The sequence below is a fragment of the Armigeres subalbatus genome, chromosome 1 (genome assembly GCF_024139115.2).
Source record: "Armigeres subalbatus isolate Guangzhou_Male chromosome 1, GZ_Asu_2, whole genome shotgun sequence".
NCBI lineage: Eukaryota > Metazoa > Arthropoda > Insecta > Diptera > Culicidae > Armigeres > Armigeres subalbatus.
The window spans coordinates 316,455,918-316,471,226 of NC_085139.1; the positions used below are offsets into that span (position 1 = coordinate 316,455,918).

General features: G+C 36.0%; 1 protein-coding gene and 1 long non-coding RNA gene across 2 annotated transcripts in view; one reads left to right on the plus strand and one right to left on the minus strand.

Annotated features, from left to right (window-relative positions):
• Positions 1-6,173: 6,173 nt before the first annotated feature.
• Positions 6,174-6,819, minus strand: LOC134218002 (uncharacterized). The gene is made up of 2 exons (XR_009981213.1): positions 6,695-6,819; positions 6,174-6,634 (listed from the first exon to the last, which is right to left on the minus strand). It is a non-coding gene; the product is annotated as an uncharacterized LOC134218002 (long non-coding RNA).
• Positions 6,820-10,065: 3,246 nt separating this feature from the next.
• Positions 10,066-15,309, plus strand: part of LOC134207958 (solute carrier family 53 member 1-like) — a 70,944-nt gene continuing 65,700 nt past the window's right edge. The window contains exon 1 of the mRNA XM_062684051.1: positions 10,066-10,658. The gene's annotated coding sequence lies outside the window, so the exon portion shown is untranslated. The remainder of the gene's footprint in view (positions 10,659-15,309) is intronic.

The following is a 15,309-nucleotide window of genomic DNA, read 5'->3' on the forward strand; positions in this document are numbered from 1 at the left end:
CAAGATTTGTATTTCAACCATTGTTCAGCCAGTCATAACCATTCACACTGGGGAAAAATATAAGAAAATAATGTCAAAACGATAAAATAAAATTGTTCTCCAATGATGGGGTTTATGAAATTTTAATGAATTTATGTTCGACCTTGCTCGGGTTCTCTGAATAATAGGTTGCGATATTATTCTGCCATCAATACCACACATGCAGCGAGTAAATATAATAAAAAACAACTAATACATAGGAAATCTGTAACAGACAATAATATGGTCGATTTTTTATGAATTTGTTTGTTTTCGTTTCCGCACAACTTTACAACAACTGAATGAATTTTCTTCATTGCACCAGTAATTTTGTAATCTCCAACAGCTTTTCCTTGATCATGAATTAATTATATATCACGAAACAATTATGCATTGCCCCACGAATATAAAAATCCTGAGTGTTCTTGACAATGAATCCGACAATGTCTTGAAAATAAATTATCATTTTTCTATGCAAATATCATCAATTCAAGCCATCGCGATTTTCTTTCAAACGGAAAAAGCGTAAACTATTATGATGTTTTCTTCCACTGTGCGATAGATCCGGTAAAGGTGAAATCCAATGGTTAAGAAGGACAACGCTTAAGAAGGATTTTTAATGCTTGCTTATTAATCTACTATTCAAACTCAATTCGACCACCCTTTTAGAGCATCACATCATAGTCGAACAGAGAATTTTGAAAATCATTAGTTCAGCACATTGATAAACTTCCCCAATGTGCTGAAGTGTGATAAAACTAAAACGTTAATGCGACCTCAAATAAAGGTGGTAAACAAATAAATATGCCAAGTCGAATATTAGTTGGATCAAATGCTGAGATAAAATCTGTCTACCGAATTATTCAGCATCCATTTTATTCAGCTATGAAGATTACAAATAAACAATAATTCAACTTAGATGCTTATTTGTAGCTTGTCGTTGTTTGTTGGGCCATAATCAAAAGTTTCAAAACTACTGGCAAATTGGTGGAGAGTTTTAGAATTGATTGATATAAATCTGTAAAATCCATTGAAAGATAAAGGACCTATTAATGTTACAAATCTTACATGATTTCGTGACGGTCCTCAATTTAGAACCTTTACTAGAGCGGTTTAAGTTCCACGTTGAACCATAATGATAATGGTCGTACTGTACACACTTTAACACCAAATTTTATTTCGGTAAAATAATTATAGAACTTTAGGCACTTTATAATCCTGATAGTGCTCAGGATGTCCAGAGCAAGTATGTTTTTGATTATTTAGTAATCTAGGCTCGATCTTCTTTTAGTTTGTCAATATTCCACAGGCTAAACTTCAAAATGTGTCGTACGCTGAACTTTCAGCGTGAAGGTTTTGTCATGCTTTGAATTCAACTAATAACGAAGTTAAAGCGCTAGTTGCAGTAGCTTATAATAGATGATAAGCAAATATTAATCATTTAGTTTTATTTGCTGCAACTAGTGCAAACAACGAACAAAGTAGTAGAAAACCTTCGCACTAGAAGCTCACCATACTACAGATTTTGGAATTCAGCCTCTGGAATGAGTAATTGACAAACTACTAAATGATCTAAATGGTCTAAAAGTTTTCCAGGGGTAACAAAATAGTTGTTGAAATCAGCAAATGCGATTAATTAAAAAATTCAAAACCCATGATAAATAAAGTAAGTTTAAATGGATTATTAGAAGCCTGAAACTGAAGAGCCATAAACGTCATCAATTCTGAGCTTCCATAAAGATTCTTAGACAATCATACGATTTATTGGATGTTTGCTTGAATCGGTAGTTCCATTACCATTTCTGATAAATTGATTGAACCCACTGAATATTCAATTCATACAAATTTCTGTGATCAATGACTTGTACTGGAAGCTGGTAAAAATGTTCGATAATCGTAAGAATTCAAAGATGTATGCCATGCTTCGTAGCAATCCTTAAACAATCTTGGAAACAATATTTGACTTGAAAATCATTAAAAAAAATCTCAAATTATGTAGTTATTCGGTCCGTAAAGATTTTTTCAAGTCCTTATAATTTTTAGAACTGATTAAGTTGCTGCCGCAAGCATATCTGTATCATACTGATATGGATGGATATGGCACAGTAACTGTCATGCTTTTAGTGACAATATTGGCAAAATGTGCATCGATTTCGGAGACAAACTCAGTGATCTAGTTGCTACCGCTTCTGCCTATAAGCAGGAGGTCGTGGATTCGATCGCAAGCTCGTTCGTTTCCAAATCTGTATGTCTGTATGTCTAAACCTCCCGTGGCACCAAAGTTCAGGCTTGTAACACCCACGAATTATGCGAATAGATAATGATAATACCAGAAATCAACCTTTCCTATTTGTCCTACCCACGACTTGGAACGTGGATGCGCCTCTGTATGTCATATATGATATATGAAGTTATCTCATTTTCATTATTATTAATTACGCTTTTTAATTCATGTATTAATGAGAATAAATTGTATTATTGAAAATAAATTGCTGGAAATACAGCAAATTATTTTGTTTCTGGTTTGACTGACCGTCCAGCAAACTGTTATCGACATTGCTGAAAATACAGTAATGTGCCTGTCATTTTTATGATTTTTATGTTTGCTGGAAGAACAGCAAAATAATTTTTGCTGGATAGATTACTGATTTTACAGCTCGGCAAAATCCAGCAAAATTTTGCTGGATTCCAGCGAAAAAAAATTGGTGTGTAGGGTGCTAAATGTCAACGAAGGAAAAATCAGTACGTTTTGACAGATGTGTACTCAACATATTTGGGAACGAGAACAAAGGGAACCGCAGCGACAACCATCCTCTATAGTTTACTACACACTTAATTTTTATTACCGGGCTCGGTTGCCAGTTTACCGAATTCTCAACAGCTGAGCTCTCGGTAGTCACCTCGGTAAACCACATCGAGAACCGAGTGCTCGGTACTGCATTTTATCGAATAAAATGTCAAATTTTACTGAAATGTTCTGTAAAATGTACTGAGCCCTCGGTCATATAATACCGAGTACTCCGATAAATCACTTGTCAAAAAAATTAGGTATTACCGATTTCTCAGTACTTTTTTAACTGTTGATCCGTACTTTTTTTGCGGATCACCTGTAAAAAAATACCGAGCGGATTGTAGCTGTGTTTTTTCTTTCATTCCAGACGTAATTATTCAAAAATGTTCAATTTATACATCATTTTTATTTTTCAGAAGTAAATGCTCAAATGTGCATAGTATTTTTGTCGATTCACGTTGCCTCATATCCCGGGAGATTTTTTTATTAGAAATCCAAAAAGTCTTACTCCTTTTACAACAGAAGCCGATTCTTTTTGGGATGAAAATCCTAGCGAAAAATTCCAAGTTGTGATTCGGCATTCTTATCGTATAAGTAGGAAAAATGAGTACGTTTTCCGAGTCCCAGCTGCATAGATGAGAAGCTGAAGTTAAATGCTGCGAACATAGCGTCCTTTTAGCGATCCTCCTGTAGGTGCCATATCGAGAAAAATGTATCTCAAAAGGAAAGTTCTAAAAATATAATGAAAATGCTATTGAACTATGAACAACACCACATTATTGCCTTATTACTTACCACGCAAAACGATGATAATATCCACTTATCTGGATAATTTGTTTCACTTCATTTATGCTGGATCAGGCATTTGAACACGAACATATTTTTTTTTTAAATGGCGCCTCATCAAGCATCACGGTAGATGATACTGAGTGCTCGGTTTACATTTAAACGACATTGGTAAAATGGATTACAGAACACCGTATAACATAGGGGGTCCCGTAGCGTAGTTGGCTACACGTTCGCCTTTCAAGCGAATGGTCATGGGTTCGATTCCCAGCCCCTCCACCAAAACCCTCGTCAGTCGACGGATGCGCAGCCTATGCGGTGGCGTATTGGGGTGCACGCCTCACCGTCACGGCTGCCTGATAACGACTGGCAACTTGTTCTTCTCGGAGGCATTCCTCCAACGTTACCCGGATAAATGGCAACCGGACAATGCAACGATCATTGGATACACGACATGGACAAAACGAACACAATGGACTCACGACGAGATGGACCAGCAACGACAACAACAATGAATAATGGAAAAATCTAAAAATAGATTCTGTGTGGATTCTGGCTGCAGAATACCACAGTAGATCTCGGCACAGTAGCGGTCAAGTAACACACACGCTTAGATGTGATTACCTAAAATTAGGTTTTTATTTTACCTAATATTAGGTAATGGATGTTTACTTGAATAGTCGGTAAAAATTAACGATAATTTTCATTATTTTTTACTAAATTCATAGTATTGTGACTTTTCAAGTAATGACGTTATTTTTTACCTAAAAATAGTTTTTTAAGGACTTTGTTAAAAACGAATCTACTGCTCCTGTTATTCTTCTGTAGAGTTGCTGTTCCAGATTCTAAATACTGATATTTTTGGCAGCCTCTCCCTACCCTGAGCTTCCGGATTTTTAATAATCAATAGTAAAGGTGAGTGACCGATTCTGAGATGGTGAGGTGAGGTGAGAGACGGTTTTTGACCGCAACATTTTCATTTTCAGAAATGTCGATAACTGTCGAATGTTTGCCGCATAGAAAACCGCCATATTCTTTTCCATATCGGCAAACACTCGTATGCAGTGGGCATCTGAACTTCTTGTTCTGTATTTTCTGGATCCCGAAGTCTATGCCTTCCGGCTGCCGAGTTTCTTCCAATCTTCCAACCATCGTAATTCCCCGTACGTTAAACCACCGAGTTTTCCAGCAAGCTATTGCACATAGGCAAACCTGTCCGAAGCGTCATTATTTGGCGTCGAAACTTCTCAAAGATTCCAGCGTAGTTTAGTTTTTGTGCAGCCTTTTCAGAATGAGGTTTCAGCCGGCAATATACCGCATCGCGAGTCCCAGTTTGACATGAGTGATAAATGTAACTTTTAATAAAATAAAAAATGGTTGGGCTTCCATCTGACATCACACTGTCCCAATTTCATCCTACCAAAACACATTTGCCGTATTAATTCAAGTCCGCCTGAACAGGATGAAACTGGGAACGTGAGATAAATAGTAGAATGTTTTTCCTGTTTGAATAAATTTATATTGAATCCGGGAAATTAATATTATTTCAATTTTTATTCAAAATCAAAATAATGAATAAAAACCTAATTTTCGGTAAAATTTACCGATGCCAAGAGGTAATTTTTATCGTTTTCGCAGGACCAAAATAAAAAATTAAAACCTTTTTTTCGGTAAAAAATAACGATTTAAATCGGTAATTTATAACGATCATTCTTGTTCACCATCATTACCTACATTTAGGTAATCGATGATTACCTAGAATTTAGGTATGTGCACTTTAGTTCGATTATCGGTATTTTTTACCGACTTTTAGATTATCTATTCTAAGCGTGCCTATCAAATAAATAAAGGAATAAAAAAAAAAAAAAAACACCGTATAACAATGAATCGATATCTACGAAAACCGAGAAACTCGGTAGCCAATAATATTGACATTTCAGTTTACAGATATATCGGTGAACCGAGCTTACGGTAGAAATTATTTTTTACTGAATTTAAACCAGTAAAAATAATTACCGAGCTGGGATTATGAATTTAAGTGTGTACCTCTATTGTGGAAAGCATGCACCCGAAAAAATCTACACGTTGTTTCCACCTGAAAAATTACGTGGAATTTATCCACCTGAAATTCACGTAACTTTTACCTGATTTTCCGATAGAATTTTCATTCTAGGTGAAATTCAGGTAAGTTCTACCTGAGTTTTGATAGAATCCATCGGACACGTAAGTTTCACCTCACTGAAATAATTTTGAACCATGAATTCAAATGTTGCACACATGATTTTTCACTATATGTAACTCCTTGATTATTCTCAAGTTTTACACGTTAATGTATGGTGAAGCTTTTCTTCACTTTGATGATGTTTAGTAAATGAATGTAACGTGGATGGCATGTGATAACTAATGTTTTCAGACTTGATAATTGTATGTGATTGTAATGGAATGCAAATTAGATATAAATGACTGTCATGTGCTTGGTTATATGTATTTATTTAAATGTAATTCGGTTAATTTTTATTCAAAATGCATTACAATAAAAAGGAGGACGGGTTTAATTTCTAATTAAACATTATGTGCATGGTTTTTTAAGCAATCATTTTATTGACCAATATTTGCAATATAAATATGTACATTAGAGTGAAACCAGAGTATATGCAACGGCCCTCCAGAGTACGCGACGTGCGATGCGACGCAACGCGACTCACGTAAAAGATTAACAATTATTAACAATGAACTGCCAAATTGCACTACTGTAGCGTCGCATCGCGCCATCGCGTACTCTGGCTCCATCCTTAGACAACATGTCTCGTGTAAAATTTTGAAACACAGCGATAGCATTAATATGGATTGAATCGCTAACTTTTCAATTATACACTTGCATTCATGGAGATTCATATAGGTTGACTTCCTCCAGGAGAGCGATGAAACTAGCCAGCGTCCAAAGTTTTTCATCAAATTGAACTCTGCTCAAAAATTTCGATGATAAACAGATGCGGAAAAATGCTTCCGAAAACGAATCAGACAATTGAATTCCATTTCCTAAAATAAACTACATTTTTAATTCCTGCATTGAGACATACCTGAATGTTTAGTACTTACGATTTGAAGAGACACGAGCAAATGTTATTCGTCATTGCGAATAATAGCTGTAATTTTTGTTTGGCTTGAAGTATGCCGCAACGATGCTAAGCAAAAATAACTGCGGATTTTGTTTGTTTGCCTTCTTGAACCGAACCTATCGATCTTGTTGCGAAATTAAAATGCCAAACACGTTCGATTCACGTGGTATCTCAAGTAGTAAAAATCTTTAACATTTCCACGTTAATATGTCGTGGAATACTTGTGAAAAATTGTTATGTCGGAATGTTTACAAAGTTAATGGAGATTACAGTGAGATTAAGGTGTAAGACTTTTAGAAGTTATTCGAACCCAATCAGAATATTGCATTAAATAGTATATAACTGTATCGTGTTTGAACATTAGGTTTTATCGTGTAGATTATTTTCAGTGCTGAATTTTCTGAAGCATTTGCAATTATGTGTGCACGTAAAATGTATCACACCAAATTTTCTTCTCCCGAACCAGTAAAATGGTTTGCTGAATGCTTATCAGCAATTCATCAATTTGCTGTTAAACAGATATTCTCATGAAAGTTTGCTGTAACACAGCATAATAGTTTGCTGAAAGCTAACCAGTAAATTATTTTATGCTAATTATCAGTAATTTATTTGACAGATCGTTGAAAATCAGCAATGAATCCACCCAATCACTGAAAATCAGCAAATACAATTGCTGAATGCGTACCAGCATTTCATTATGTCCTGGAAAACAGCAAATATCAGATTATTTTTAAATTAAATATTTGAATATAACTTAAGCCCCAAACGCAATACAACGGAACGGCGACGGAAACGGCAAATTTGACAGGTAATATATGGGCTAACTGTCAAATTTTCCGTTTCCGTCGCCGTTCCATTGTATTGCGTTTGGGGCTTTACTGTACCGATGTAGTTTCTGCAAGCCTCAGATGTTATGTTCATTTCATCGTTCTAAAACGAATTTTTACGTTATAGGAATGCCACTTATATATAATAACGAAACATGTGCCTCGACGAAAAAGCAGATTTTCTGCCAGAAGTACAAGTCCAAGCTTGACATTTCGTTGACAGGTTAAAATCTGTTAAGATATTTGCTGTTTTCCAGCACATAATGAAATGCTGGTACGCATTTAGCAATTGTATTTGCTGATTTTTAGAGATTGAGTGGATTCATTACTGAATTTTCAACGATCTGTCAAATAAATTGCTGATAACCACACTGAAAATAATCTACACGATCAAACCTAATGTTCAAACACGATACAGTTATATACTATTTAATGCAATATTCTGATTGGGTTCGAATAACTTCTAAAAGTCTTACACCTTAATCTCACTGTAATCTCCATTAACTTTGTAAACATTCCGACATAACAATTTTTCACAAGTATTCCACGACATATTAACGTGGAATTGTTAAGGATTTTTACTACTTGAGATACCACGTGAATCGAACGTGTTTGGCATTTTAATTTCGCAACAAGATCGATAGGTTCGGTTCAGGAAGGCAAACAAACAAAATCCGCAGTTATTTTTGCTTAGCATCGTTGCGGCATACTTCAAGCCAAAAAAAATTACAGCTATTATTCGCAATGACGAATAACATTTGCTCGTGTCTCTTCAAATCGTAAGTACTAAACATTCAGGTATGTCTCAATGCAGGAATTATAAATGTAGTTTATTTTAGGAAATGGAATTCAATTGTCTGATTCGTTTTCGGAAGCGTTTTTCCGCATCTGTTTATCATCGAAATTTTTGAGCAGAGTTCAATTTGATGAAAACTTTGGACGCTGGCTAGTTTCATCGCTCTCCTGGAGGAAGTCAACCTATATGAATCTCCATGAATGCAAGTGTATAATTGAAAAGTTAGCGATTCAATCCATATTAATGCTATCGCTGTGTTTCAAAATTTTACACGAGACATGTTGTCTAAGGATGGAGCCAGAGTACGCGATGGCGCGATGCGACGCTACAGTAGTGCAATTTGGCAGTTCATTGTTAATAATTGTTAATCTTTTACGTGAGTCGCGTTGCGTCGCATCGCACGTCGCGTACTCTGGAGGGCCGTTGCATATACTCTGGTTTCACTCTAATGTACATATTTATATTGCAAATATTGGTCAATAAAATGATTGCTTAAAAAACCATGCACATAATGTTTAATTAGAAATTAAAACCGTTCTCCTTTTTATTAGAATGTATTTTGAATCAAAATTAACTGAATTACATTTAAATAAATACATATAACCAAGCACATGACAGTCATTTATATCTAATTTGCATTCCATTACAATCACATACAATTATGAAGTCTGAAAACATTAGTTATCAAATGCCATCCACGTTACATTCATTTACTAAACATCATCAAAGTGAAGAACAGCTTCACCATACATTAACGTGTAAAACTTGAGAATAATCGAGGAGTTACATATAGTGAAAAATCATGTGTGCAACATTTGAATTCATGGCTCAAAATTATTTCAGTGCAGCATAAAATTATTTACTGGTTATTGCGCTTTTTGCACTTTATAAGAGTTCTGCGAGATTTTTTTTCTCACAGTCATCTTTTTCTCACACTCAATACACTCAAAAAAGTTTGATTTTCCGTGCATAATATTTGTGTGTGAGTGCTCAATCTGAAAACAAAATAGACGTCAAATCATGGCGGGAATCGATTTAGTGTACACGCTTACATGTGACTAACGAGTAACGGGTTATAATTGGGTAAATTTCAGTAACAAAAATTTATCAACCCGAAATGAGAGTGAGTGTGAGAAAAAGAAGCGGGCAATAATCACAATCTACACATAACTCTTCAAATTGGTGAAATAGGCAATAGCTTTCAGCAAACTATTATGCTGTGTTACAGCAAACTTTCATGAGAATATCTGTTTAACAGCAAATTGATGAATTGCTGATAAGCATTCAGCAAACCATTTTACTGGTTCGGGAGAAAAAAAATTGGTGTGTATGGATCCTCTTTGCTAAACTTTATTATTTATAGTTATTTATCAGAAACTCCAATAGAGGTAATAAACTATAGAGGACTATTGTCGCTGCGGTTCCCATTGTTATCGTCCCCAAACATGTTGGGTACCTAACTGTCAAAACGTTCTGATTTTTCCTTTGTTGACATTTAGTGCCCTATCCTCGCCAGCAAAAGAAGTTTCGCCAGTGACGACAGCGACAATCTTCCTCTATAGTTTATTACCTCTATTGAAACTCCTAATTTTCCGTGCGCAGTCAAGACAACTTTTCTTTTATCGACAAACCATGACCACAACGGCGCTTGCCGTTTGCCGTCACGTCGAGCCGCTGACATTCAATCGTTTTAACGGTTTGTTTACTCTCGCTCGTTCGCGCAGCGAGAAGTTCGGGAAGTGTCAGTTTGTGCATTGTTCCTGGCGGGCTCGGTCAGTTTACTCCTCCGTCGTGCCGTGTTTGGATCGTTGTCCTCGGTCGACAGTTCGCAAAGAAAAAGTGCCTTTCGGTTCGTGCCGTCTCCGCAGCCTTTGGCCGTTCTGTCTTCTAGCTTCCTAGAAGTGACCTTCCCCGCTTCTCCGTACTGGCACGAAAAAGGTCGATAATTTGTTCGAGTGCTTGATTCTAGAAGGAAGTAGATGCCGATGTAAATCGGATTATCTATGCAGAGGCTGTGACGGACCGATAGAAGAAAATAATTGGAACACGGCGAATTGCTGCTGACGGTGCGAGGAGTGCGTTTTTGTTTTGTCTCGTCGCGCATCAACAGCTGATTTTCTGCTTCCGAAGAAGAAGAAAACATCACGGGACCGGGATGCCGCAGTAGGGCAAGGATAGTGACCGTGTTGTCGTCCCATGTAATGTGCTAAATTGATCTGGCAAAGTGCCTTTGTTTTTGTGAGAAATAAAGCCAGCTCCGGAATAAGCAAACTTCAGGACAGTGGATACCGGATCTGGATCAAGCAACAACTTAGTTCATGGTAAGTCGCTTGGGATTGGGTAGTGGTGCAGATAATCGGGAGACAATTGTGTGGCGAGAGAGTGCTTGCACGGCAACAAAGTTCCCCTCCGCATTGGAGGCAACAACTGCTTGATAATGATATGCAAAAATGCCTTATAGTTAGATTGCTCTCGCGGCGAGCCAAAAGGGACAACAGAGTGTGCACAAGCTGTAAACTATGTAACTCCCTTGGCTAAAAATCCGGTTAAGCTAATAGTTCAACTGAATCGGAAGAAGGGAATTTCAAGTTCAGAATATCTAAAAATACATTCCTTTTCTTAATACTAAACCGATCGAAGACCTAAGGTGAAAATTTGTCTTTATTTAGCGAGATGGTTGTGGAACGTTTCTTCGAAAGGGTATTCGTTGGCTTTGCTTAGCAAATAGCGACCGCGGTTGCAGCAATTCCTATCTTCGTTATCTCTCGGTTTGAGTTAGTGCGTACCATAGGCGTATTCGATACGTGTCTAGGGGAGTTATCAAGTTATTATTGGCATTGGTGAATTTGTAAATTAGAACAGATATGCACGTTTAACGAGTAGCTGGACATTAGTCGATACAGAACTCTAATTAGGGGCCAACCACTTGAACCAAAGTTTCATCCCTAATAGGCGGGAGAATAGAATGTAGAACTACAAACAACCCAAATCTTCTTCTTCCCAAGTTCTTTGCTGATGAGTAATTAAAAGAAAAAGTCGTAATAGACGATTAGGCTCGCATATATGCTATAGAAGCGTTCCAAGGATCTAATCTTTAATGGATTTATAATTATAATAAGATTCTTTTTGACTTTATTTGAGTGATTTTTCTTAATTGTTAGAGTTCATCTCTAGTTAAAAAGAAAACTACATTAGAACTAAGAATAGTCAAAACATTGGATGCATGCCCGATGACATTCACTGATTTCTGTTTGGCGTCCGAACCCAGAACCTATCTGTGGGGAATAAAGTGAGCCTGAATAAATCCTTCGCATTTTTTGATTAAATTGATAGGGGGAATGACGGCTTTGGCAGGTTTTGTTCTATTATTGGCAGGGGGGGTTTTATGACTGACTAGGCTCAAATTTGGCCAAAACATTCTTTGTATATCAAAGAATATTGTGGTCAAATTTCATAAAATTTGGTCGACAAAAACCCCCCTGCCAATAATAGAACAAAACCTGCCAAAGCCGTCTTTCCCCCTAGATAAAATAAAAAGTTTTTCTTACCGTGAAGTACCCTAATTTCGCGCACTTAAGATCTGACAAAGTTAAAACGTTCATTAAAAAACATTAGTGGCTATTTGGAAACATTTGCTACTGCATCACATAGTAGAAGGATTCTAGGTTCTCAAAAAAATGTTACTTGCAAATTTTGCTGCTATTTAAAAAAAAATGGAGTATGAATCCGAGACCGTTGTATGCTCCTTATTTCGCGCAAGAAAATAGGATAGTTCCTAATTTCGCGCAAAAGTGTTCCTAACTTCGCTCATGTTTGGAATTGAATATCGTTGTTGGTTTGATTAAATATAATCAATTAACCAATAGAAGCGTGCATCCATTGTTCAAAATATGCAAATAACGGTATCAGACAGCCATCAGTGACCCATTCTTTAGTCGAAATAGTATGTGCCTATATTTCGACCCTGGAGCTTTGCTTAGATTTTACTTCATGCATTTTAGTTGACACAAGTCATAACTCCTAAAATATCGTTTGCTTCTGAAATATAAACCATATTTTAAGAAAAAAGGCATTGTATGAGCAATGTTTAGCTGGTGTACCTATAAAAAAAGTTTAAATTTTCGAGACGTCATGAAAGAAAGTCTTAAATTCCGCTATCTCTTACATAGGACATCTTCAAATATGTGCTTTATTCAAGACATTTTCAATATTATATACATTATCGAAAAGCTGCTGTAGTTTTATCTTAAGTTTAGCATCATTTTACACATCGCACATTTTAGCATCATTTTACACATCGGATTTGGTAGCTATTGCAGGCACTGATCTATAAGATTTTTCAAGTCAACATGTCGGTGGTTATCCGCCTGAAAATTAGATAAAAAGCGTATGGGAATGAACTTTTCGGGTTCTATTCCGTGTAAAACTGTCCTGTGTATTATATTGCTTTTGTTTCATTAGAATGTTGCAAACGAAACTACGCAACAACAATAAACGAAATTAGGCACCATAATTACACTCATATACCTAATTTCGCTCACAAAGTGAAAGTCTAAATAAACACAAAATACATAAAATTTTACACTTTTCAATAGTAATGACGAATAAACATATCCAACAGAGCATAATGGATACAAATATTTCCAAAAAGTAGCCAGTTTTGTACAGTAAAATCATTTGTTTACTTGGGTTATGTTCTTCGTCGCTGTGCTAAGCACAAGCAAATATGGCGGTCGATGGGGAGATCAAATTAAAATATTTTTATTTGGTGTACTAAACCAAGTTTGTTTTTCAAATTTTTTCGTGAAAAACATTCAACAACAATGATATTTTGTAATCCTCCAGATTTTTCAATTTTGACTGGTACCTAAAAATTGAAAAAAAATAAATGATTTTATAATGCGCGAAGTTAGGGCGCGCGCGAAATTAGGGCACATCACGGTATTTCATCTTCTTCTATATAATAAAAATGAAATGGTCTGTGTTCGTATCCGCATAACTCGAAAACGGCTGGATGGAATTTCTTCATTCCTTCAGCATATATGTTCGTTATCGCTTCCGACGGGTTTATATGATATTTCCTCATGCGAAATTCACGAGTTAGGTTGAGTAAATCGTGAAAAACTAAAATTAAGATTCGTATGGAAATTTCGCATGGGCAGTTCACCGCGCGTTTTCGCCTACTATGCAGAACAACGTATGCCGGGTCAACTAGTAATAAAAATAAATAAACTAAAATATTTTTAAATGACAATAATTAAAAAAAAACAAAGTTGAAATTCAATCGTAGTAGGTATTTGAAATACCAGCATACTAAGAAGCTAATGAAAAGAAATTTGAAATTCAATCGCAGCAGGAAATTCTAGATTGTTCGAATGGTGACAGAATATTATCAATTCAGTAAAAAAACGAATTATAGCCGCTAACGAAATTGAATTTTTCTCACAATCCATACGTTAAACCTAATTTCGGAAGTGGTGCGCTGTATAGCGCATCACCAAGTGAAAACAGCGCACTACTTCCAAAGTTAGGTTAAACGTATGGATTGTGAGAAAAATTCAACTTCGTTAGCGTATTGGAGACGAGCCAGCCTCGGGCTAAAAGTCTCCTTAATAAAGACACAAAAAAAACTGAAAGGTGCAGCCCAAACGGGTTGTACGCAAAGGTAACGTTGAACTACGTAGCTGTATGTAAAGTATAGGTTTTCGGATAGCGTTTTGCAAGCGTGCAAGCGTTTTTCAGAAATGCTAATGATTACTAAGTTAAAAAGCAGGCCAAGTTCCAGTTCCAATGTAGTGCTATGGAAGAAGAAGCTTGCGATGCACTTACGAGATTAACTGATTCACCGAAACCAAATGCTACACTTTTAGCAAGTTTTCAATAGTAAATATTATCATACATAAATATTGTAACACACTGGAGTTGGTTTTTACGCGGACGATATGGGCCGCGTAAATTAAAACAACGTAAAAACCGCGTAAATCCCAAAATATGTTTGAATGAACCGCGGAGATCCCGAAATTCGAATGAAAAAAATCGCATAAAAAGTGATTCCTGTAAAAATAACCGCGTAAAAACAACTTCAGTGTACATCGGGAATGAAGCGTTGACTCTTCCTTGATCGAATGGTCCAAGAAAATTGAATATCCATCGAGAAACGGCTGAGGTATTAATGATCAAAGTCTATCATATTTTCGTGACGTTTTTCGATTTTTTGCAATTGTAAAGTGTACCCCAATATAGAAAAGACAGACGTAGTTCTACGTCAAAAACTTCGTTAGCGGCTATAATTCGGATTTCCACTGAATTGATAATATAAATGAAGATCATTCAGTGTTCGTTTCTTGAGGCGGAAAGACGCTGATTCTTTATCGGTGTCCAAGATTTGTTTTCCACGGAGAAGGAAGACAAATAAATTGTTTGGCTACGACAATAGACGAATCCAAGTAAAAATAAGAAGAAGACACACGACGGTGTTAACTTTGACAGATCCTACAACACAGCATAGGAAGATAATTTTAAAATGCTTATATTAAATTCTAGACAAAATGTAATTAAAATCTGATTGATGTATGATACGGAAAAAGTTCCGAACTGTACGATAGATACATTTTTGGAAAAAAATACAAAAAATTGAGATAAGCTGCCAAATATAATAATTCAGAACTTTTTCCGCATCGTACATCAATCAGATTTTAATTACAATTTGTCTAGAATTTATTATAAGCATTTTAAAATTATCTTCCTATGCTGTGCTGTAGGATCTGTCAAAGTTAACACCATCGTGTGTCTTCTTCTTATTTTTACTTGGATTCGTCTATGGTGTAGTTGTTGCACTCCTACAAGGTAATATTTTTTAAGCGATTGATAAAAATAAGCGAAATAAGGCTAAAAAATGATAAGCCAAAGTATGTCAGTAGTAAAACAAATGTAAACTGCAGCCAACAAACAGAATGGCAAAAAATAATGGTA